Genomic DNA, 26,185 nt, shown 5'->3' with positions numbered 1-26,185 from the left:
CTTTGTCAGCAAAGGTTTAAAAATCAGTCTCTGTCCTCTTCTGCTCTATAGAGAAAAGTTTGACTGACAGACCGGCCCAGCAGGTCAGGTCTGCATATTTGCAGTTAACAATATTTACCCCACTGTTGCCAACTCATTGACTTTCTTGCTACATGTAGCGACATTTAAGACAAAAAAAAAGTGGTATCGGCCAAAATCAAAATTGGCAGGTCAGGCTTTTTAAAGATCGGTAATCAGCGATCAGCCAGACAAATGCAGTCGGTGCAGCCCAACTTAAAATGGAATACATACACATATATTCATGACATTCTTTGATTAAATTAATTTCTCTTGGGTGTAATTACAATAGATACAAATTGAATTTATATCAGGTAAATCTTTCTCATTTGAGAATGTGGACCGGTACCGGGTTGATTCTGTGCCTTCAAACAATTTTAATTGGAGAAGTTTCACATAACTTATAAGTTGATGTAAAAATACTGTTTGTTTTAGATACATAAATTATCAGCAGCAAACAACATTTAGCCAACTACAGCTTAGAGTAGCTCATCGATTTATTAATGCAGTGGCCATGTAGCCTGACGTAAAAAAAAATTGCTAGACAATATCAAACATTGAGAAATTTTAATTATTGTTATCAAACACATTTTGAGGGCAAAAAGACTCAGAAATATACAGAGCCAACCATGAGAATCATCTCATTTAAAGTTAAAACTTAGCTTCACACAAATACAAACATTTGTGCTATCCAGTGTTGTATAGTAACGAAGTAAAAATACTTCACTACTTTACTTAAGTATATTTTGGAGTACTTCATACTTTCCTGGAGTATGAAAATTTTTGATGACTTTCACTTTTACTTCACTATATTTCCGAACTTAATTGCGTACTTTTACTCCGATACATTTTCAATGTGTGGTTTAGTTACTTGTTACAAAAAAGCGAGAGAGAGAAACGCAAGTGTTTTGACCCCACCTACTGATTAGCAAGTAGCAAGTAGGCTACCGAACAAAGTCCGTAGCCTGCTTGCCTGGGCTTGTTCATCACCACCAATAGGATACTTCTTCTTCTTCTTCTTTTCTATTATGGCGGATCACAAGCAACTTTAAGGTGCATACCGCCACCTACTGTACATGAGTGTGTAGAAGCATTACTTCATATCTATTAAATTCTACTTTTTAATTTTGTATTCTTAAGATAAATAAACAATGCTTTCCTTAATTTGTGAATATCTGTTATGTTTCCTTCATTTCCTAATATACCTTTAAGATTCCATTCATGCCCCATATTTCTAACTATTCTCTTTAATTCTTCCCTTTCGAGTTCATTTGACTTACAGTTCATCAATATGTGTTCTACATTTTCTTTCTCTCCACATCTCTCACATTTATCATTATTTTTCCTCCCTATTTTATAAAGCATGTCATTTAAGTAGGTATGACCTACTCTTAATCTACTAATTATTATTTCTTCTCTTCTGTTTCGTTCATTGCTTCGAATTCAAACTGACTTTTGTACTTCATATAATCTTCTTCCTTTCTTATCTTCATTCCACATTTTTTACCATTTCTTGATTTCTTTACTTTTAATTAGGATACACCTGTTTCGCTTCTCCCATTAAACACAAAGCAAGTCTCGCAATCAGTAGCAGTCACATGGAAATTCTATCTTACAAAAACTCCCCGTCCAACTTGAAGAAACACATCGAGGTAACTTCTTATGAAATGGTTATAATCCTCCTGTTTCAGTAACTATAGCTTGGTCACTAGGCACTACTGTATTGTGAAATCTTGACCATAAATGAACTTTGTTTGGCATTGTTTCAGTTCCACACGTGGTGTATTTAGCTTAGGCCTAATGTTGACTGTAGCAGGCTACCTAGACTCCTCTGTTCAAGGGGGGACAGAAGCCATAGCGATAGCAATTTAGACTAAATTTAACGAATATAGGAAAGGCATGCAAGTTCAAAACCAGGTTTACAGATGCCAATAAGCTGCATTTCCCTCCCAATTCTTTTTTTCTTTTGCATAATGACCAGTTGTGTGCACCACCTACTGACTGTAGCATTGACTGATTCACTGATTTGTGAAGTAGAGTAATCGTAACAGCTCTTTTTCTTCATGTTGGCCGCATTTTCTGTACTATTTATTTTTCTCATTTTCAGCACTGACCTTACTTGAAGGGAAAACTTAAGGCTTACAAAAACTTTGTATTTTCTGTCCTGGAGGGTATACTAAGAAGCTGGTTCAGTTGTAAAGCAGGTTAAGTTAACCTTGTGCTATAGGTAAAGCACCTAATTTTCTTAACTAAATGATGCCTGCAGGTATATCTATTAGCAGGTTTCATTTTGCCTGCACTTGGTTGGGTACATTATTTTAAGTGTATTTGACAAGTTTACCAAAATATAAAAAATGTCATTCAAACTGCATTTGCCTTGTTTTACTTTTTACTTGTACTTTTCATTACATTACTTGAGTACATCCATTTTTACAGTAATTTCCATACTTAAGTACAAGAAGTTTCAAATACTTTAAGACTTTTACTCAAGTAACATTTCAGTCAGTGACTTCGACTTTTACCAAAGTCATATTTTGGAGAGGTACTTGTACTTTTACTTGACTCTGAGATTTCAGTACTTTATACAACACTGGTGCTATCAAGCTAATTTTCAATTAGCAGCTCCAATAAATCTTTCTGATAAACATTACATTACCAAGACATGTTAAAACATACCTTTATCTTGACTTTTTCTCTATTCTTCCTCTTTCTTTTCTCTCTCCCTGACAGATAAATCATTCTTTGTGACATTGTTTTGATAACTTATCTTCTACCAAGGCTTTGGAGGTTTGGATGCGCTCTGCACATCAGCTCATATTTACCGGTCAGTGCAGTACCTACCGCGGCCACCAGGGGCCCCAAGAACCCCCAAGAGCAATTGATTTATTTATTTTTCTTTTTGCCCATATAAGAAAGATTTCTACATACATTATCAAATATATATTATTGTAAATAATGTCACAACTTTATAATTAATTTATGTGTTTTTGTTAATATAATCACATAGAAATCATTACTAAAAAAAAAAAAAAAATCTGTTCCACTTACGGGGCCCCTTAGTGGCCCCGGGGCTCTAAGTGGCCACTTAGTTTGCTTATGCCTTGGGCCGGCCCTGGTGAGCCCATGAATTTTGTTGACTTTGTGGCACTCATGACCATCTTTCACGTTTGCACAAGATGAGTCAGAGTTGACTGAGTGTGACGGACGGTAAACAACCGTATCATTGGTTCTTGGTTACAAAAATGCATGCTTGTTCTCGCCAAGACACAGATGTTTGCCATTACTGAGTGTACCTTTACTGCCCGGATTTCTGCTCAATTCCCCCCCCCCTCTCCTTTGATTCCTTTGTTGCTTTTTCTTTGATGCAGGTGCCCTTGCTTTTTGGTTTCCATCTTTTGCAGCTTTTTTTCCCTCCAGTTCATTCAGAGTTTATGACTGTATCCTTGTGGCACAAAGCGCAAAAGAATTTGAGGGAACAGATCTTTATCAAACCCAGGAGTTATTCACAACAAAATGTGCTTTGTATTTTAATATGGGCAGCATAGACACGGGAGTTTAAATAAAGTACTGTTGTTCAGAACAGGTGCTCTTCACTTTACATTTTATCATGTAGTTACAACAGGACGGAAATAAAACAGCTTTTGTGTTTTTGGAATAATTGCCCTGCTGACCCAGTTTGGTCCAATGATTATGGCCTCATATATGATTGTGGCATACTTTGGGAAACAGAGGAGTCGATGATTAACTTGGTGATTACAATGCCCAGGCCATGTGGTTGGAAAAACAAGTCCGCATTATCATCCTTCCACCACTGTGCTTGACGACTTCTGTGAGGTATTTGTGCTGAAGTGTTCTGTACGTTGTGACCAAACATCTCTACCTGGACTTTGTTCCTGATGTTTTATGGTTCGTTAGACCAATTTCTTTTCTTCCATATTATGTATTTAAGAGCAGAGTTTGGGGCAGCATCAGATGCCTCTTTAAGGCATTTGTTATTGTCTTTCTTCCCAGGACATTTGCTTTTAAAGAGCTGCTCATACTGATGAAGCCTTGCTTTATTTCAAAAGTTGTGAATCAAGAAAAAAAAATGCACGGTTTCCTTTCTGCAAGCACAGAACAAAGAACAAAGGGAGGATGTAGCTACAGAAGTGATGCTTTATGAGCACAAATACAAAACTTCCTGTCCAAGTAGCCTTTTATACTTGGCTATGTGTACTTTTGTTGTTTCTAGTAGATTCTGTCTTGCTTTAAAAGATTCCATTTTCTCTTTGTACCTACTTTTGTAGTTTCTACCCATTTGTAATGGGTAGAAATGACCCATTACAGATTAAAGGTTGTTTGTATTCACTCCTAAAGTTTGGTTTTTGAATATTCCCTTTTGGTCCACATTAAAACCTATGATTCTTCCAGAAAGAGCAGTTACTTGGTCTGCTTTGTTTGGTTCCACCGATGCTCCCAGTTAAAGTCCAGGTCTCCTCTTTGAGGTCAGGGGTGAGACTGGGGTCCTACTGGTGTTACGCTTCTGCACGTGGTACCGGTTACCTACTGGTTATCACTACCCCCCTCCACCGGGTATTTGGTGATTAATGAGGGTCTTTTCTATCAATCTCCTGGTAATGGTCAGGAAGTGGCCACCCATACCCACTGACCTCACAAATCCCTGCAGCATGCTGGGTAACAAGCAGAGCATCGCTCTACATTATGAGGCTCTTTCATCCTCTCTGTTCTTTGCACCCTGCTGTTTTCCCCTCTCGCTGGATTAGGATAAGGAGGAGCAGTTTTGGTTGAGATTTTTTCAGGACTGACCTGGAGTGGCCAGAGAAAAGGAGCGCTGCAGGATCAATGTGATCAAGAGTGTCTGTGAGCTCCAGAGCTCACAGCAGCTCCGAGCAGCAGCTTTTTGTTTCTCTGATCTGTGACTAGGACTTCAAAGGAAGCTAAATTAGATAAAGTGTTTTTGGTTTTTTTAGTATATGAAGGGTGTTTCCACAAAGTAACTACTTCTGGAAGCCAGAGCTCTCCCACTGAGCTACAATGCTGTGAAAAAGTCTTTTTTATTAATAGACAACAATTACTTGCGTAAATGCAAAATCCAGTTTTCCATTGATAGTTTCATGTGTTCAACAAGCCAAACCAATTTGGGACCTATGACGATAAGCAATTTCCATGTTAAACCTCCAAAATGCACTATAATTAACTACATTTTTTGAAAATTGAGAACACTTTTGGGAAAAAAGACAACAAAAAACAAAGAATTATTCTTTTTTTCATCACAGAAGAAAGGAAAATTTAAGCAAACCAATGGTCAATTTGTAATAATACCTTGATCTTTATCTGGAAACTTTCTGAATTTAGAGTTTTATGAAATCTATTAAGATTTCATAATTTTTTACATTTCCAGCCTTTAGAAATGTAAAGGCTAACTTTTGCATTTCTAAAGGTTGGCCTTTTGAAATGTAAAGAATCTGGATTCTTTTTGCTAGATGTTTGAGATTCTTCCGGAATCTTACAGACTTTCTTGTCTCAACAAACCAACACACACACTGACTTGTTGCTTCACTTTCAGTCGGCTCAGCAGGAAAATTGATGAGGATGTGGGTGGGGACTTGATGATTGCCACCCCTCCCAAATGAGCAGGGATAATTACCCCTGGCAGGTAAACGAGAAGCTGCTTAGGTGTTTGTGTAGGTTGTGTAAAAATAAACAAGAGGCTGGTTAATTATCCAAATTAAAACATTGCAGCAGAAATCTTAGACCTCTTGAATGATATACTTCATGATTAATTATGTTAGTCAGCAGAAATAAAATCCTGTTTGGAAATCAGACTTTAAAATTTCCATAACAAGGAATGAAATGAAAACAAAACTGGTCAACTGTATTTAAAAAAAAAAAAACATATGGAGCTGAAATTTGACAAAAAGCTGTTTCTGTCTCATTTCAGAGTTGGTACCCTGGCAGACGCTAATAACAAAGTGTGTCTGCTGCAACCTTTGACTCCTGGCCTCCTTGTGCTCCTTTTTTGACCATCTCGTTTCATGAACACACACACACACTCACCCCCATACGCAGAGAGACCTCCCCTTCACTTCCTAGTGACAAAGGCTCTAATGAGCCGGTGGAAGTAAGGGGATGGAGTTGAAAGGTTGAGCTTCGGCTCGGTGGTCGGCGGGTGGCGACGGATTCCTGTCTGAGCTTCAGGTCAGGGGTCAGCAGGCAATAGACAGACAAGGGTCAAAGGTGGAGCAGCGAAACAGTAGCACAGTGCTGAGATATGTTTGTGGTCCTCATTTAGACTTTCAGTGAATGCAGCTTTTCAAACCCTTTTGAAAAACTATCGTCTACCAACATTGTGCTCTACAGAAGCAATAACACCTCTTGAAGCCCTTTTCATTTGTTCCAACTATGAACCTCAGAGGATCTTGTCTGGATTCAATATGACAAACCAAGAGCCTAATCACAAAGTGAAACAGTGATTTCAAAAATGTTTCCACCTTCTTTTAGGTGTATATCTACGCTAACTTTGCACATCTACATACTAAAATATTTGCCGTTCATTATTTATTTATTTATTTATTTATTTTTTTACCAAATGAGCTAGAGTTATTCTGCATATGTAATGGTAGCAGCTTAAATCACATGTTTGCTGTGTCTTCTCCATTAATTTTGGTAGACTGCACACAGTCCTTCACATGACCCTCCTATAAGCCGGATTGGCTAAAATTCTAAATATCTAATACAGCCAGTAAAGCCAAATGAATCCATGGGCATTTTCATTCAGAGAACTCGGATATATGTCGATGGGCATCCCATACATCTTTAAAACACACTGCACAATTAATTTTTTCTAAGCTCTTTTCAAAATAACCTGAGGATATTTCCTCCCACCCTCAAAGTCTGTCCATCCCTGCAAGACAAAGAGAGATGTATAAGTACTATTCTTGTAGCAGCATCAGGCTGTCAGTCAGGATGTTTGCTGCTGTCTTTTTTTTTTTTTTTTGCACATCTGACTCAGCACTTCATCTCCTCTCCATGTCCCCCACCGCCCTGAGCAAACACTGAGCAGTTTTCTTTACAGGCACCACTGAGGCAGCTGTGCTCTCAGCTAGCGGCCTGCACGCCGGAGGGCGGAGCCTGCTGACTCACAGGGAGGGCAACCGTGACTCAGAGTGCACTTTCCCCTGCCAGCGCTCGCTGTGGCGAGCCAAATGTGATGCTTCCTCTTTGGTCACAATCTTTTCACACAACAGATTAAATTGTAGTTCGGAGCGTCCTGACAGGCGGATCTGAATGTAGGAACATGGCAGCTGAGCAGAATGTGTGAAGCCGAGGAGGACGTGGTGACAAAAGAGCAGTCTGAGCTGCAACACAGTGAGAGAAGAGCTCTAGATGGCAAAACTCACGTCAGGCAGTTGTAAAGACACATAGTGCTCCAAAGCGCTGTAAACTGGTCGAATTTGCATCTTGAAGCAACTTTTTTTTTTGCTTTTGAGTTGTCAGGAGGAATTTGCCAAAACATAATTCAGTTTTTTTGTTCTTACCTATTGTTTGTCTTCAACTTTTTCATGGAAATTTGCATATAATATTAGTTCACTTCAGCTAATATTTGTCTTATTCACTGAACAGCAGAGGTTTGACCTAGCCTCAAGATTTTATTGTATTCAGTTTTTGCATATAACTCAGACTTTCTTTTAATTTTATTTTGAGCAAGTCATGAGAGCAATAATATCATCTGAAACATTTTGGTAACACTTGTGTACAGTACAGACCAAAAGTTTGGACGCACTATCTAATTGAATTCAGTGAGAAGGTGTGTCCAAACTTTTGTCTGTACTGTATCTAACGGGGGAAGAAAACAGCAACAGTAAACTTAGGGATAGTTGCTCTGTTACTGCCAAAGTTGGTTAGTTTATGAAAGCTTCTGAGTATTGAATGTCCTCAAATATCACAGTACAGGTTGTGAGTTATTAGGATAACTCTTGAGCTAATGTCTAATACCAAAGGAGTGTCCCAGGAGTTTAGTTTTCCATCTTGTTAAGATCAGATTCAGTTTATAATTGTACATTTCAAGTCTGTATGGGTGAAATGCTTAATCTTGATCAGAAGTGAGTCTTTACGGCAACAGAAATGACTCAAATATTTTGGTGTCATGATCTCAAGTGATGGCAGTAATGGGCAGATGGATGGGGGAATTGAATAAAGAATGATGATGTTCTAGTTTGTTTTGGTGAAGAACTGAAACTGAAAACTGAAGTTCTCAATCGACTCGTCTATTTACATCCCAAAATAGATGTAAATTTTGGGATGTATTCCAGATTTCATTGGAATTCCCTCTTAATTATTCGAACATCTTTACCCTCTCATCATTCCACCATCCCCCTCTAGACCAATAAATGCCTCCCCAGCTTTTCTGCAGTCATTTAGCCATTTTGTCAACCAAATGGCTTCCTTTTGTGCTCTGAACTGTTTGGTTATTCAACAAGCTGCTCAGAGGGAGGGCTGGCTATCCTCGTTTCCTTCTTTTGCATTGTCTTTTGGTTAATTCATTTTATATTCAGTGTCACATCCATTTAAAAAAACCTGAAAAACAAAGCAACTAGTTAATGCAAAGTCTTCAGAGGGAAAACGTCTATGCTAAGTCATTTCATTGAAAGAATAAAGGTTTATTTCTTGTAAAAATGTAAAGAGTCGAACATCTATGGCTCATCTGAACTGAATCGACCTGTAAGGATCATTCAAGCTCATTTTAAATTCACAAGAGTCAGAGGAGGCCATCGTTTGAAGGATTCTGCTGAGGAGGTCAGAGGTTGTGTGCAGGGATCACGCCTCACAGTATTAACTGTTAGGAGAAGCAGCCAGCTGTGAAGATCCTGCTTTGATTTCTGATGGGTTTTTCCGCACTGTCTTCCTACTAGCCTCATTTACATGTCAGCCCTGCTGCTGTACTTACAGTGAAACATGGAAAAATAATGCCTGACTACGCTGCAGTGATCAGAGCGTGTGAATGATGTGAACACGGCTGAAGTTGGAGATACTTGGGTTTTAAACATTTGTGCTGTGGGCTGGTGATGTAAACGACATCTTGTTTTCATGCATATACAGAGGTGAGAAGGTAAAATTGGAGCATTTAAATTTTGCAGTTCAAAATAAGGCTTTTACACATTTTTTTTACTATTATTTTAAAGCAGTGGGACTCAGAAAACCGAGGTCCAACACTGTGTAGCATTAAAATGGTCACACTTATGGAAAACCCCTGCATTATGTCAGTGTTTTACTGTTGAAACACACACACAGCTTGTCTGGCTGCTCTCCTGAATCTATATACAGCAGATATTCAATGGCCCTTGGCGTGTCAAGCAGTCGATATAATCAGCCGGCGGACATCGTGTCTGCACCTGATCCGCCACCAACCACACCACAAGTCGTCCTCCAGCCACCATCCAGTAAGAAACTCCTACTGCCCTTCATTAACACAAGGAGATTTCAGTTCGCTCAGAGTTAATATCGCTGGGGTAACCTTCACACGTGTCATCAGAGTCACAGGTTATAGATCAGAGTTTGAGCATCAGATTACAATCCCTCCTGGATGACTCCCTAATAAAGGCTTTACAGATTACAATCCTCACAACTCTGTTCTGCTCCTTCGTCATTAATCACCTCCTTCAAATCTTGGGGAACTCAGACTAGAGCTCTTGCTTCTCCCCATCGTCCAACATCAGCTGAAGTGGTTCATCTGATTAAGGTGCCTAATGGAGGGTTGCCTTTTCTTTGGACGTCTCATTGGGAGGAGAACCTAGTCAGACCAAGAATTTCCTAAAATTTCTTTGAATGAGCCTGAGTACTGCTGAGAAGATGGATATCTGTTTCCTTCCTAGATCTGTAATCTCCATTACCCATTCTGAGGGAGAAAGGAAGGGATAGGTGGATGGCTGAAAAATTAATTAATTAATTAATGGAAATTAAAATTGCTGTGGCCTTTTATACTGTTTTTCAAAGTTTATGTTTTTATAAGCTTCCAACATTCATTGCTGTTGGCCTATATTTTGGGCTTTAAAACAAATTTGCTTTAGATTCTGCACCTGAGCAGGAAGTGAAAAGGGCAAAATTGGTGGCACTGACAATGAAAACTGTAAAATTACCTTCTCATTTGGGGAGGTACTGGGCTTAAGGCACAAGTTATAAAATCTGGAACCATGTTGGCTGCAGTGTTTTAAAATAACGTCTGCAAGACCATAGTCATTATTTAAAAATTTTTCTGACCTTCTGATTGATTGTTGTATTGGAGATTGTAATCAAAATCAACCAATGTCATTTGTGGTTTGCGAAAGAAATGTTTGAGCATCATTGTATAGAAAATTAATACATGTTCTTGAACATTCAAAATGGTGTCTTTTTTTCAGTAATTTTTGTCAGAAACCTGCTGAGGTTTGTCAAATTTAGTTTGAAAATCATCTACTGGGAGTCCACTAAACCATATCAGAGGAAAGTTTAGATTATAACATGTTAACTATCAGTGTTCAGAAATGCAATAGAATGAGGGACAGGACACACACAAATACACTCATGCTGCATAATGAGGCTTCATCACAGCTGTGCTACCATTTGTTAGATACTGATATTTGGATCTGGTTGGTTACAGACAAGTCTGTACAACTGATCCACTAACTGAGTAGTGTTTTGTTTCGAGTGTTTTAAAAAAAAAAATCTAACCGCAAAATACCTAACCAAACAAGATGTTAAAATTCCTGCAGCTGCTTTTCAATAGGACGAAAAGCTATAACACAGTAGACTGATTTCCTACAATGCATGAGATCAAGACCAACACTTTGCCTCTGTTGTTCTCAGGATGAAAGCTGAAGGCACACCCTTCTTTAAAGACTTTTATTTCACTAAAGCTTCTGCACAATTTCCTTTTTGGATAGTTTGTCTTATGTGGTTTGTTTGAAATCCTGCTCTCCGTGGATTTAGTCTGCACGTGCTTCAGAATTAAGACTGAATTATGGTTAGTTTTAGTGGTATTTACACATCTTATGTTTGACCATGTTTGATGTGTGCAACAAAGCTTTGTTGACTTTATAATTGTTTAGAATGTAACTGGGTCAAATCTTCATGGAATGGGGTTACGCAAACTAAAGTTAAGATGGCATGATGATATTTAGACTGGAATGTTCCCGGACTTGCTCATGGGGTTATCAGATTGCACTCAGGTGTGTTTGCAGTTCTCATGATGTGGCTACCTTGGAATGAAAATATTTGCAAAGGTCACCTGAAAGGCCATCTACATGAGCAGCTACAATAAATTTTACAAAATCAAATTGTAGGGACCTTTAAAGAATTGAAATGTGGAGTATTTGTGAAAAACAGATGAATATAGACAATGACCATCTTTGCTCCAGTCTCTGGATATGCAATTGTGTGTCCAAGTAGGGTGAATCTCCTTTAAAAAAAATAAAATGTACTTTTGTAGCTGCAGTTGAGTTTTAGATAAGTGGGAACACATTCTTGGAGTGACAAATCTAGCCTCTCTGTCTGGAAAACAAATATAAAAGTCTAGATTTGGCATATATGAAGGTAAGCCTACAGCAGTTGTCTATCTCTATTTTCTCAACTGTTTATGTAGAATAAAGGGATAATGGTGTGGGACTGTTCAAGTAGGAGGAACCCTTGATGCATCAGCATTAAACATTTTGGACAATTTCATGCCCCTCCTGGGTGCATTTTGGAGATGGTATCTTACTTTTCTAACATGACTGAAAATAAGGTCTGTAAAGTCATGGATGAGTAAGTTTGAAGAAAGACCATCTTTGGTATAAGAGAGAGTTGAAACTGCAAGCCAGGCCTTTTCATCAGATATGAGCCTGACCTCACGAATCATCAAACATTCCCACAAACAATCTCACTCCAGTTAAAACTGTCATTGCTGCACAGCTGACATTAAAACCAACAGAAAAATGTTGTACTAAAGTTAAAAAAAATCATTATTTTGAGGTCTTCTTCAATGCAAAAAGTTATTTCTGTAACACCATATATAAACTGTAAAAGTGGAAATTAAATTGAAGGCTTCATTGTTGCATTGTAGTTATAAAAGGAATAGACAATACTTCAATGTCCAGAAGTGCTACGTTTTTAAACAGAGCTGGCTTTACAATACCATTTCATTTTCAAAAATATTAAGTCACTCTGAACAAATCTTTCATCTTTGCTTTGGATTTTGTGTTTTTGAGCAGTCAGACTTTTTCGTTTAATTTACCTGTCAGAACTCTGCTGTGTAATGGTCATATTTTGTTAAATTTTTTATCAGATGTTTTACTGAATCACAGAGGGTTTATTCTGGAGCAGATGCTCCAATAAAATGAGTCCAGCAATGCCTATGATGCATGACATACACAATATACGTAGCGGTGGTGTATGCACATGCACACTGTAAAAAAAAACGGCCTCATTTTACGGTAAAAAACTGGCAGCTGAGTTGCCAGAAGTTTACCGTCTTTATACGGTAAAAGTCTGGCAACCAAAACTGCCATTTTTTTACCGTATTTCTAAAATACGGTAAAATTCTGGCAACCAAAGCTGCCAGTTTTTTACCGTATTCCTAAAATACGGTAAAATTCTGGCAACCACAGCTGCCAGTTTTTTACCGTATTTGCTAAATGCAGGATTTCACCGTATTTTTGAAATACGGTAAAATTCTGGCAACCACAGCTGCCAGTTTTTCACCGTATGTTGTAAATGCAGGATTTTACCGTATTTTTAATATACGGTAAAATTCTGGCAACCACAGCTGCCAGTTTTTTACCGTATGTTGTAAATGCAGGATTCTACCGTATTTTTAAAATACGGTAAAATACCGTACTTCCTAAAATATTTTAAAAAAAATAAAATGTGGTTTTGCCGTAGTAAATACGGTCATGCTGACTGAGGCATAATATCTACATGAGTGAAAAACACATCCAGACTGTATGATATATTGACATTTTATTGTAAACCCTCCCCCCCAAAAAAAACTTATGGTAAATTACTGGTCTCTGTTCCTACCAGAATTTTACCATACAAATTATAGTACAACAACCAAGGAAGTGTAACTTGTCAAGCATTTCTATACAGAAAGTTATAAAGAAAATAATTTCTAATTAAACAAAAATACAGATTACGAGTAATCCACTTAAAGAAACAATTTCTATTTAAAAAGTCAAGTTAAAAAAAGAACTGATTCTATTTTATGTCCAGTTTCCTCACGGTATTACTGAGATCTGGAAAACAAAAACAAAACAAACAGTATGTGTCCACATAAGAGATAACATATTGTAGAAGACAAAATGGTGATAAAAGGATTCTTGTTCTGGGTTGAGAGTCACAAGTCGCTGAGATCAGACGTTGCTCAGGATGGTTGTAGTCTTCCCAGTCACAGGTTGAAATTGAGACTCGCATGTTGTCAATCGGGTGTTTCCTCTCTGCTGGAAAACAAAAAGAAAAAGTTAGAAAGATGCACTACATGAACATCTTATTCGCTTAAATGTTTGTTTCACCTTTGTTGACTTGCATATGGACACAGGTACTTCAACCAGGTGGTGTGATCATTTCTGACTGAAAATTCAGTAGTTAAACCTTTGTTTGTTGTCAACAGGTGTGATCCTCTGGTCTGCAACCAGACAAAATACACAAACTAAAAACAAATATAACTGTTTTAGGCAATTTATGAAATAGATACTCACCATTTATCTGAGTCTCATGAAGGCCAATAGGTTGTCTTCAACCATTTATGTAAGTTACATTTCCTGCAAGCTAGCAGAAACAAAGCTGTAAATGTGAACACTTTTCATACAGGCAAACAAATTGATACAGCTGAGACAATTTATGCTAGGTTAGTTTTTCTCAGTCACTTTTGGTGCATTTCTCGAGTCATTGTTGGCATTTACAAAACAGTAAGCGCATTTCTCAAAACAATTTGTAGAAACAGGAAAAATAGCATTTGTTTGCTTTCAAAATCCTTAGTTCAGCTCTTAAAATCCTGTCTGTTAACATATCAGTGACTCAAAATAATAAGTTATAGTCTCTCTATGTACAGATAAGACAGTCAAATCGATTAGTCATGAGAAGAGACTACAAAAGGATCATTTACGCCAGTGTTTCTCAACCCTGGTCCTCAACGCCCCCCTGCTCTGCATGTTTTAGATGTGCCTCTACTCCAGAACAGCTGATTCAAATGATTGGATGACAATCAAGTACTGCAGAAGCTTGTTAATCATCCAGAGATACAATTCAGGTGTGTGGCAGAAGGGAAATACCTAAACCTGCAGGACAGGGTGACGCTGAAGACCAGGATTGAGAAACACTGATTTACGCTTTTGCTATAATTTATTCATGGACCATGCCATGGTGATTCAGAAAGAAAAAGACAGAAATGCAGAGAACAAAAAAAGTAGAAAAGGAGCCACAGGACAATCTCCTCAAGGAAAACTGTACAGTGCTGTAGAAATTACATTACATTTTAATTTCCATAGTCACTTTGTTCCTTAACTCCACTGAGGAATCTTTTTTCCTCAGTGGGGTTAAGGAATGAACAGTAGGGTGGGAGGACCTCCATCAGCATCATGTTGTGGGTCTCAGCCATGTCCTGATGTTGGACTGATGGAAACTGGCAGATGTCCTCAGCCTCTTCTGACTCTTCTTCTGCTTTCCTCCCAACTATTTCCTCCTCAGCCTCACTCCTCTTCTTCTCTCTGGCTGTTCACTCTGCCCAGATACTTGTTCATCAGTTCTCAGACATGTAACATTGTGTTGTGTTCTGACTATATAGAGCATAATGTTGCCAACTGATGGTTCACAAGATGCACCTCCAATCTGTTTCAGAAAACTGGTTGATCGTTGGTTGAGCTAATGGTTCATACACTGACCTGTTAGAGAAACTCAGGACTCACTTGGGAGCAATTTACCAATTCAGGACAGATTTAGAAAATAATAGAATATAAATTAATTAATATATGATTCACATTATGACAACTTTAAGACTTATGCATGTTAAGACTTACACAATGAACTGATGCTATTTTGGAAGTTGAGAATTCAACACAGACACGTTGTTGTCCTGTTGTCCTCATTTTCTGTATACACCCTTTATCCTCCGGGTCAAAATGACCCGTCTTCAATAAACCCCCAATATAAGCAGCTTAATTGAATTTTAAACACCAAATTCTATCTTGTATATTGTCACTCACCACAAAATGTGTGAATACTTGACTTTTCCCTCTCCACTTGAATTTCTATAGCTTAAGAAAAAAAATGTGCAAAATGAGTTTCGAATGCATTTTTATTCATCACAGTGACTAATTTTCTTTTACTTTTCTCCAGTGAACAAGAGGATGTACAATACAAAAATATGAAAAATAACATAACCCATTCAACTAATTGGCACATGTAGGGCAGTATGCAAGTGCACAGCCTTTGCAGATATATTTCTTACACCTGCAGCACACAGTATGTGTTTTACAGTCTGAGGGCAGAACTGACATCTCTTCCTCTTACTTGGCTTAGCTGAGGAAGTGGCTGTGGTAGATGGATCCTCAGGTTGATCAGGAGCTGCTGCACTCTGAATAGCTTTCACAACTGCTGCTGAGGCTTCTGTGTGGGGGACATGCTTCCTTCTTTCAATGAGTGGAGTTACAAGTGCCTTTCCTAGCTGCTCCAGGAACACCCTCTTCTTGTTGTGCTTATGAGACATCCAGGTTGGGTTGATCTCTATCCAAATCACAAAGGCATTGTAGGAGGACACATCAATGATGTTGTGGAAGATGACCAGGGGCCAGCGGGCAGTCATTCTTCTGCAGCTATATGCTCCAATCACCTTATCTAGGTTGTCCACACCTCCTTTGTTTCGGTTTTATTCCAGGATGATGATTGGCTTCCTGTCCTCACGGTCACTAATGTCGCCGTCTTTGTGCAGTGTGCTCAGAAGAACTACATTCTTGTTTTTCTTTGGGAGGTAGGAAACTAGAGTGGTGGTGGGTGTGAAGGCAAACTTTGAGGAGAAGACCTCTCTCTCCTTTGACCCAAGCAGTGCAGGTGGGAGCTCAGGCTTGTTCTTTTGAACTGTACCAACCATGGTGATCTTCCTCTTCAGGAGCTGCTGTCCGAGTTCATAAGAGTTGAAGAAATTGTCACATGTCACATTGTGACCCCTCAGTCCCTCTGTCACATCAAGCACAACTCGCAACCCCTGGTTCTTCTCTGGGCATCCACTGGTTGACTTCCCAGTATAGACTTGCATTTTCCAAGCATAGCTTGATTCAGAAGCCACCCATGACTTGATCCCATATTTTGCTGGCTTGCTGGGCATATACTGCCGGAAAGGACAACAACCTTTGGACAAAAGACATTAGCATCAGTGATTAGTATCAGTGTCACAGAAAACAGTCAAAGAAATCAATAGTGAAAATCACTTTTATTACAAATATGAAAACAGATTACCTCTAAATGGAACCAGTTGCTCATCCACTGTTACATCAGGCTCTGGATTGTAGAGGTAGGGCAACCGCTCCACCCACTTGTCCCATACCTCTCTTATGGCTGCAAGTTTGTCTGTCATACGTCTTGCTGGTCTTGATTCACGGTCATCAAATCGCATCAGTCTTGAGTAGGTGTGAAAGAGTTTGACTGGCATTGTGGCTCGGAAAATTGGCCTTCCACTCTCTGCTCACTTCTGCTACTGATTGATCTGAGACACAACTAAAACTTTGTAACATTTTATGGTTTGTAAATAACTCTGTGACCTTGATTTCAACTCCATTTGCCTCACGGGTCATTTTGACCTGAAGACCATCTTTGTACCTTTTTTTGTACAGCTTACATGGAAATGAGAATAAAAGCAACACTGAACTTTTTCTATTGTCTGGGCCAATCTAGGAAAAGTCTTAAAATCTCAAGTTAAAAAAATTACATTTAGGGGATTTTTTGGGGGGGGGGGGGGTTTAACACAGTGGCGGGTCATTTTGACCCGAGGACAACAGGAGGGTTAACATATTTTGATCAAGACGATAAAAGCAAATTACAATTATAAAAGCATAGAAGTGTACATAACCAGCTACATGATGTACAAAAGCAAAACTTGCAAAACTAATTGTTTTGATGTGCAGAAGTGACACAGTAATTTGAAGATTGAACAGGTAGTTTTAAGAATTTCAATTCTGTTCTGAGAGATGCACCCAAACTGAGAAAAGCTGTAAAATATTAATATTTAAATTCTCTTATCTTCAAATCCTTCAACTGTCATGGACCCAGTGACTTTAGTGCAAGTATTTTGGGTGTGAGAGTCAAGAGGTCAAAGGAAAATATTAAATAATATCTCTGATGCCAAGCTTTATACTTCTAAGTATTACCAAAATATTGAAACAAAAGCTAACATGTTCTTCAGAGATTTAACTTGCATGCATGAACATTTCACACTCAAAGTAATTCAAATTAATTATTGAACCAAACTTGGAAAAAGTTGCTTCTGCCATTAACAATAACTTTAAGCACATGTAGTCTGAAGTAGACCAGAAATATAATCTATGCAGCCGTTCCTACAGAAACATTAATGGAAGTGTTGCATCTGTGAAGATTAAATGTTCCATATAGTAAAAATATCTAGCTGCAGTGCATGTACATAAACAGCATGGCTCAGAAACTACACATTTCTTTGTCAGTTGGTTAAAGTTAGCTAACTTCAGTTGAAACCGTGAAAGGGACTCACCTGTGATGTGTTGCCCTTCTCCTCCTGAACGTGCAAAAATAGCAGAAATTTGATTTCAAAGACAGTAGCAGCATCTTGACAAGGACCAGGCCTACTGGGCTCTCAGCACCCTAGTTAGCAACCTTAGTTAGCACAGTGACTTTACTGTGTTGAGTTCAGGACACCACTACAGGAACAGAGTTAAAAGAATCTTGCTGCTGATGCTGAAGGATCAAGCAGCAATGCAAACTAGATAATTATTTGTTTACATGACAAATAACAGTCTCCATTTACTGTAAACCCTACTATTTATCACAATAACAAAATGAAAAACTCTCTAGACCAGGGGTCCCCAAACTACGGCCTGCGTCATTTGGTCTGGCAATGCCGGATCTGGCCCGCCTCCTCATACCAGAGAGCATTCAGTGTATTTTTTCATATATTGTATTTTCTGGTTTGTGGATTTCTCTTCAACCACCAGGGGGCTCTTGAGCAGATGTTAAACTAACTTTCCCTCAAATATATACTAGTCAGTCCCAGTCACCGTTTCACTCACGGTTTTTTCCATTTCCATTCTGGGTAAAAATCTATCTAAAAGCGACCGCGAATGTGTCGTAGTCAGCAACCCCCCCCCCCCCCCCCCCCCCCCCCCCCGTCGACAGTTTCAAAGACAGAACAGCCCCCCCCCCCCCCCCCGCCGACAATAAGTTTCTAAGGTATCTTTCTCCAAAAACTAAGACCGGCCCCCGAGCAGAGAAAGGAACAGCTATGTGGCCCTCGCAGGAAAAAGTTTGGGGACCCCTGCTCTAGACTATTCTCTACTAATAGCACAATATTTAAAACCAAGTGTGGGATTTGTGAAACTTCAATGATGGGTGACTTTACAACTTGTATGATTTTGGATAACACTAGAATTGTTCTTTATTGAAGTTTCACAAATCAGATAAAGGTTTTACAAATCCCACACTTGGTTCTAAATATTCTGATATGAGTTGAGAATAATCTAGTCCAGATTTGAAGAGTCTAGGTGTTGTAGTTTTTTAGCTAGAGTAAATTAAAGATGCTGATTGCAGTGAAAAATTAGGTGGAATTGCCCTTTAGCCATTTCCCAAATTGGAAGCAGCAATTGGAAACCAACTTCAGCTTCATTCAAGCAAGAGGGGCTAACATACAGTTCTCTTAATGTTAATGATCAAATGCTCTCATAAATGATGGTGGCGTTGGCTGTAGGAGTTTGCTTTGCAATCGGTGGATCGCCAGATCGATGCCTGGTCTACTGCTGAGATTTCAGTTTGGTGTATTAAAGGCATTATTAAAAAAGAAACCAAAATATCACACCAGCATTCTGTTCTTTGTAAAAAATTATTTTGCAGTCTTGTTTACGCTTTTACATTGTAGATCTAAACATCAGCAAAATTTGTAATTTTGGCTGATTGCTACTGTTAAGTTTAGGGTAATTAACTGCTGGCAATATTACAATTTTTTAAGAACTTTACAATTACTTATATTTTTACACTATATTTCTGTATTTTCTACATTCGTGACTGTCACAATTATTTAGGATATATGTTTATTCAGTTATGATAATGCCATGTATTTTCTACGGCAGTATAATGCTGTGAATATTCTGGTCAGTAACTGCTGGCATTTTACAATTTTTTACCGTAAATTTACTGACTTTCTTTGCAGTTTCGACTTACGGTAGTTCCATGTAATTTCTACGGTAATGCAATGTTTTTGGATACGACGGTCAAAAACTGTTGGTTTTTTACAGTTTTTTACCGTAAATTTACTGACTTTTTTTACAGTGCAGAGTAATTCATTTAAGTGTCTGTGTGCAGCGGCACAGCTGGGCAGACTCATCCCTGCCACCTTCACTTGTACAGAGTATATGTCTGTTTCTGTGTGTGCAAAATCCCCGCACACATACTTAAGTAATTAATTTTCAACTTGGCTGGCTTTAAGGTTTGTGTGTGTGTGCCTGTGCAGGGAAGGTAGCTGGCGTCAATACTAATTTGGTACGTGAGAAAACAAATGTATTTAATCCCTGGTTGTCTTGTCCTGTTTTCCTCTTCCTCTCCTATCTCTCTGTTTCCCTGCCTCTGCTAACCCTCCTCGCTCGTCCCTACCGATGCCTCGAGGGCTGATAGCCTTCAGCGCTGCAAAGGGAATTTTAATGCAATGCCACCTTCACTGGGAAGGAATGAATATTTAAAACAGTGAAACACTACTTGAGCAATAAAACAAGGACAAATCCCTAATTTTGCAGGCACACATGTTCACTAACTCAGTTATTCTCACACACATGCAGGAATGTGTTTAAGTGACACACACTGACGCGACTTCTGTTTTTTTCCACAAACCGGTTGAGCTGGTCTGACTAGAGATTGGTCTGCCACTGTTTGTTTTTGTCTCTGCGGAGTGTTCCCGTCCTGTCAGGGAGCAAAGATGAGAGGGGTTGTCATGGTTACTACTTGAAAGCCCTCAGTCAAGGTATGACATGACGGCCTCCTGCTTTGCCTTTTTCCAGTTTTGGAGTCGTTTTTTTCTTTTATTCTTTTCTTTTTCTTCAAGCTGCAGTTGTTTTAATGTTATGACACAGAAACTATAGTCTTTCCTTCCTTTCCATGGAGACACCAGACTTCAAGTGTGTGTGCAACTTGTAATTTGGAGCTGTTTGTTGCTTTTAAATTTTTTCTTGATTTGCTTGCTTGTTTTTTTTAAAAGGTTTTTTATGTTAGTGCATTTTTTGATCGACAATCTAACTTTGCATCTTGCAAAATGGTAAGCTTAAAGTGCTGTGAAATATCAAACTGGGTTAGTAAAAATTCCGGGGCATGACTATTTAGATTTTAGAACATGATCTAAAAAAACAGATCTACATTTTGTATCAACCATCTCAGATACTCTTCCTTAATTAAATGTTATAAAACATGTATTGTTGCACATTAATGTGTGCTGACAGTGTGGAAGGTTTTGTTTAGCATCAAGACAAGATAATTTTTGTCTTTAGAGCAGCCTGAAGTGAAACTTGAAATGAAAACTGGAATTCGTAGATTAAACAAATGCTTCTTTTTTCTCTTAAAAATGCACAATTGCTTTGTGCTACTTTGAGCAAACAAAAAAACGGTAAGAGAAAAGTTACAGGTGAGCTGAAGTCACCGTCTGTTGGTATGGAAACAAGGTGTGCTGTCGGCTTTTCTTTTCAAATAATACAAAAGAAAATGCCTCAGGCTCTACTTTCCCTGCAAACACACAAACCGAATCCCCACATGCGCGGCGTTTAAGACATTTGAATACTTCTGAGAGGGAAAAAGTTTTAGTTTGGATTTGAAAGATTCTTCAAATCATCTGAGGAGATAAACTTGTGAAAAAGGGAGGACAAAGAGTCTGAACATCTGATGCTTTTAGGTCACAGATCTGAAGAAATATGACTTCTTAAGTTTTGCAAAAAAAGTCATGAAAGATTTCAATGGTGCAGACTAAATCCACATCAAATGTCCTGTTTATAGAAAAAATACGGACTGAGAACCCAAAGATTTTTAAATAGTAAGTAGCACGGAAATGTGTAAAAAGGACAGTAGGCAAAAGAAATATCATAGCAATTACCAAGCAAATTCAGCATTCTGACTTTATTTAGGGTCGGAATGAAAAACATTGACTTTCACATATTTTATTGCTTTGTAAGTATCATGTATAGACATCATGAGGTTTGGAAAAGATTTTACTTTGATGGAAAAAGGCTACATGTTAATGGACAAACTGTAAATGTGGTGACGAACATCTTGATATGAAAGCAGCATGCATGAAAAAGATTATGAATATTTCATAACCTCATTATCCAGAATGTGTGATATCGCCCTCTTCTCAATTGAACATTTGGTGGTAAGACATAAAAAAATAATATTCCTAAAACCTAAAGTCAGAATTGTACTTCATCAGGATAAAGTCCACCTTTGTGTTTTTCCTTTTTCTTTTTCTCTCTTTTTTTCTTTTAAGAAATGTTTCCATTGTGATGCAATAAATTATTTAGTCCCATCTTGTTATATTTTACCCTCATACCAACTAACTTCATGTCTTTTTTTCCCCCCACTACATCCATAAGCTTCCTTTTTGGTCGTGCCCTCAGCCTCCTGGCTGCTTCGCTCCAACCTCAGCATCCTTATACCAATACAAACATTCCTTCACTTATGAAAAAATCCAAGCATATCACTCTGGCCTTCCTGACTTTTTCTACAAAACATCTAACATGATTTGTCCCTCTGATGTACTAAATCCTGATACTATTCATCCTCAACACCTTCAAAGAGAACCTCTACATATTTTGGTATTTTTTAATGAAATTTGTACAAGACACCTTTCCTTTCATTCTTGCTGATACTCTTTTATAACACATTACACATTTAAAGGCTCTTGTACATCTCTTTCTACATGTCCAGCACCAGTTGAACATACTTACTTCTCTGCCACTCCAGCTCTCCTTCCTCAGCACTTTGTCATGCGCTTAACCCAGGCCTGGACCGATAGTCTGAAATCCATGTTTGTGATTCGTATATTTGATTTGGCTTAGGCTTTTAACATCGGATTCCCTTCTTGATAAAATACTCTGCATTTATCCGGACTTGGAATCAGCACAAAGCAAATCACTGGCATTTCTCCCCTTTATGTTTGTATTGGAGTCCACCTTTCTTTGACAGAAATTGAAGAATGACAAAAAGTAATAGGTGGGTTTCAATAGCACATTAACCATGAAATATTCTGTTGTCATGGTGATCTCACTCGCTGCCAAACTTCACTCTTATTTATCTTGCATGAATCCCAGTTGCGAATGCTATATTAAATTATTCAAAAGTTAGTTTAAATTCTGCTGCAAAGAATTATGGCTTAAATAATCCCCTTTTCTTTCATTAAGGTCAGTTCAGTGTTTCATATGCTTAAGGAGATAATAAAGAAAGAATTAAAGCTCCACTCCTTCACCTTTAAATAATTCAAACTGGTTATATTGCAGCTGCCGCTCAGATTCAGGGTAATTTCTTTGTTCCACCAAACAAAATGTTTTTGAGTCAGTCAGGCTAAGCAGGAAACAGAAGAACAAAACTGTTTCAGGAAATGAAGGTTAAATATAAAAGATTCAAAGGTCAAAACTCAAAAGACAATAAGAATGGGGAACAAAACCCTAACCACAATCATGAGATTAGCATCACTAATCAAGCTAACTGTTGTACAAAGGTTTGGATTCAGTCACATGAATTCTGCAGGGTCAGCTGCACAAAACATTACAATTTTGCATATTTATATATTGGAAGCTGTGATGCTTTATTCTTGGTTTTTAAAGCTGAAAATGAGCAAACACAAACATATGTAGTGGAATTTCTCTTTAAAACCCACAGGTTTACCCACAAACCTGTGGGTTTCTCGCAAACCTGTGGGTTTTTTGCAAACCTGTGGGTTTTTCGCAAACAGAAACCCACAGGTATGATCAGATGTTCTCGCTCTTGTTAAATGAGCTGCTACATTTTTCTACAACCTGCAAATAATGAAGGAATCAAAATCTGTCTGAGAAAAGGGAGACTTGAACATTCTGAGTAAGTTCCCATGAAGACGCACAAGAAGAAACTAGCTCAACTTGATCTTGATGATTGCGTGTGTATTTTCTTTCTTTTCTTTTTCACTGACTCATCCTAGGTGAAGGAGTTGAACCATGGTGTTAGTGATCGATAGACAGTGAAAAGTGAGATAACTTGTGCTGGTATGAAGTCTGACAGCAGGGACTTTTTGCTTAATGTTTCTGTTCCTGATGAAGCTGCAGTGAAAGCAGAGGTCATCAGAAAATTGTTGAGGTATGAAAAGAAAAATTTGCTGTTTGAATTGATCTGCCCTTAGGAGACTATGAAAGCAGTGTTTGTGTGTGTGTGTGTGTGCGCGTTATGTGATCCCCTTCAGGTCTACAGGGTGACAGATCAGCTTTCGTGCAATGCGTCTGCAGACACTCGGTTTCCTGTGCAGAGGGGAAGCGGAGCTGGAAAGTGACTGCTGCTAGAAGCTGACCTCAGGTGTAGATTTCAGGACACAGCAAACCTGTTTCATGTGTATTTCTTGTATTCTCTCGTCATGCCCTTCTACTTTCAACATTTGGAGTTGGACCTTATGTTAGCTTTAGTTCAGCTAATAGTTCATGTTTGTATTCCTGAAACATAGTACCTCGAAAATTAACCAAATTTTTCAAGTTTCTTTTTTTTTTTTTCAAATTTTGTGACATTACAACTTCAAACTTTACTGCATTTCCTTTACTGTGATTGCTCCATTCTTACCACATGAATGCACTTTGATCTAAACCGTTCCATTGTTTGCCTGGCTTTATGTTTAGGATTATTGCCCTGCTGTAAGATTAATCTCCACCTCAGGCTCATGTCTTTTGCAGGTTTTAATGTTTTCTCTCAGGATTGCCTTGTATTCATCTCCATTCATCTTCTCATCTGATCAGTTTTCTGTCCCTGCGGATGACAAGCTCCCCCACAGCACCTGCTTCATACAGGTGATGCCTTCAGGGTTATATGTACTGTTAGGCTTGTTCTGTAAATCATTATTTTGACTAGAAACAACTTCTCCCATGTTTGCTGTGTTTTTTTTTTAAACCTTTGTCAAAGTGCAAATGAGATATCTTCTGGCTTTCTTTCGACAAAGACTTCACTCATCAACAATTTAGCAATGAGAAAAATTTGACATCAAAGTAAATGGGGTCTAAAACAAATGTTTGACACAACTTTCATATTTTTCTTAGTGAAAAACAATGGAAAACCACAAACCACTTTCATTACATTTCATCACGCACTACTTTGTCATATAAAATCTCAGCAAAATGCATTAGTGTTTGCAACTTCAAGGGCACTGAGACAGTGCATACGTCATTGCAAAAAAAAAAAACTTATATACAACTTTCCGAGTTAAAAATATTCTGGATTTACCAGAACCAACATCTACTCAAAAGTGTGATGCAAATCCCACGATTATCTGCACACACAACTGGGAAGTGTCATCTGCCCACCTTTGAGACAAACAAGGAAACACATGTTCATATTAGGTGTGATCAGATGAGAGGTGTAGGACAGAACCGGTGTGTTCATGTAAGGTGCTGCTGTGCTCATTAATAGCAGCTGTTTGAATCAGCTGACTCCGTCGGCTCAGAGGGAGAATTTGCTGACGGCTGCAGAGACATCGAGAGCAAGAACAGGGTCAGAAGCATCCGACGCTTCCACAAAGATAAAGGAGTCACATTTGTTTCTTTCTCTCTAGTTCATTTCCTGACTCGGTGTACACCTGCCTCATATCTGTCCTTCTCTTCTTTCGTTTGCCCTTCTTTCCTCCCGTCTTTGGTTGTTAATCTGTGTTTGCGCTCCATCTTTCCTGCCATTTCTCCTGCATCCTTGAGTATCATAGAGAACGGAAAGGTCAGAGGGTGAAAGAGGATGATGTTCTTTCAGGATGAAAGAGACAGACACAGAGGCATGTGAACCCAATGAATAGACTCTAAAGAAATGAAATCTGTCCCCAGGAAAAAAAAAAAAAACACACCAAAAATAAGCCATTTTAGCAGTTTTTTCACTGACAGCTGAAACGTTAGCCTGACAGGATGGCAAACTGCAACTCAGCAGATCAGGAAGCAAGGACTCGCTTGCTGTATGTTAAAACGCAGTCACATTCGCAGGGAAAAAAAAAAAATCTGTTCCCAGGCTGTTCTGACTTCACAATGCTGTGCATGTGAGCATAATTGAATTTCATCTTTGTAAAAGAGAGCTTTGACATTATTGTGTTAGCGGAAGAGTATGCTGCTTGGCCTTAAGGGGAAAACTGCAGTAAAATGCAACATCATCATACCTATCCAGGGCAGTCTGCCTCCCCGGAGGATGCTGTAATGCTTTACGTTTAATTAGGCAGAGAATCTTGTGTAAGTGAGGAACGTCTGACCTTTGTGATGCGGTGACTGATAGCTGAATGGAGAAAGATCATGAGAGCAGCTTTTCAGTGACTCAAAACCTTGGATGCCAATTAAGTTGGTGCAATGATTCACAGGAACATTAGTGATATGCATAAGATTACACAGTTCATATTTTTTTTGCAATATTTCTGTGCTGCTTTTGAATTCTCACATAAACTTAAATAAGGGTCAAGCTAGAAGTCGCACTGTGGATGCAAGCTTACGGCACGCGGGAAAACATCAACTATATTTTGTCTGACAGTGATGAAACAGAAATATTAAAACATCAAATATCTCATAAAAAAGTTTGTGGGACAGAATCTGGTTTTCTGCTATGAGCATTTTCAAAATCTGCTTATTGCTGTCTTTGGAGGAACCTGCTGTTTGATAACATGCCTTAATATTCTTACTAATTTGAGCTCAACTTTGAAAACGGAATTTTGTTTTGC

The 26,185-nt window shown here is 38.4% G+C and overlaps 1 protein-coding gene and 2 long non-coding RNA genes across 5 annotated transcripts in view; 1 reads left to right on the top strand and 2 right to left on the bottom strand.

Moving 5' to 3' along the window:
• LOC116714800 (protocadherin-1-like) overlaps nucleotides 1-26,185 on the top strand; it is a 213,799-nt gene that overhangs the window by 57,097 nt on the left and 130,517 nt on the right. The gene's annotated exons all lie outside the window — the stretch shown is intronic.
• On the bottom strand, nucleotides 2,698-26,185 carry LOC116714802 (uncharacterized). Its single transcript, XR_004338132.1, has 3 exons — nucleotides 26,171-26,185; nucleotides 7,877-7,882; nucleotides 2,698-2,797 (listed from the first exon to the last, which is right to left on the bottom strand). It is a non-coding gene; the product is annotated as an uncharacterized LOC116714802 (long non-coding RNA).
• On the bottom strand, nucleotides 22,327-24,362 carry LOC116714801 (uncharacterized). Its single transcript, XR_004338131.1, has 2 exons — nucleotides 23,223-24,362; nucleotides 22,327-23,184 (listed from the first exon to the last, which is right to left on the bottom strand). It is a non-coding gene; the product is annotated as an uncharacterized LOC116714801 (long non-coding RNA).

Source organism: Xiphophorus hellerii, chromosome 23, assembly GCF_003331165.1.
Source record: "Xiphophorus hellerii strain 12219 chromosome 23, Xiphophorus_hellerii-4.1, whole genome shotgun sequence".
In the NCBI taxonomy this organism is placed as follows: domain Eukaryota; kingdom Metazoa; phylum Chordata; class Actinopteri; order Cyprinodontiformes; family Poeciliidae; genus Xiphophorus; species Xiphophorus hellerii.
This window is presented reverse-complemented; position numbering and strand designations above follow the sequence as displayed.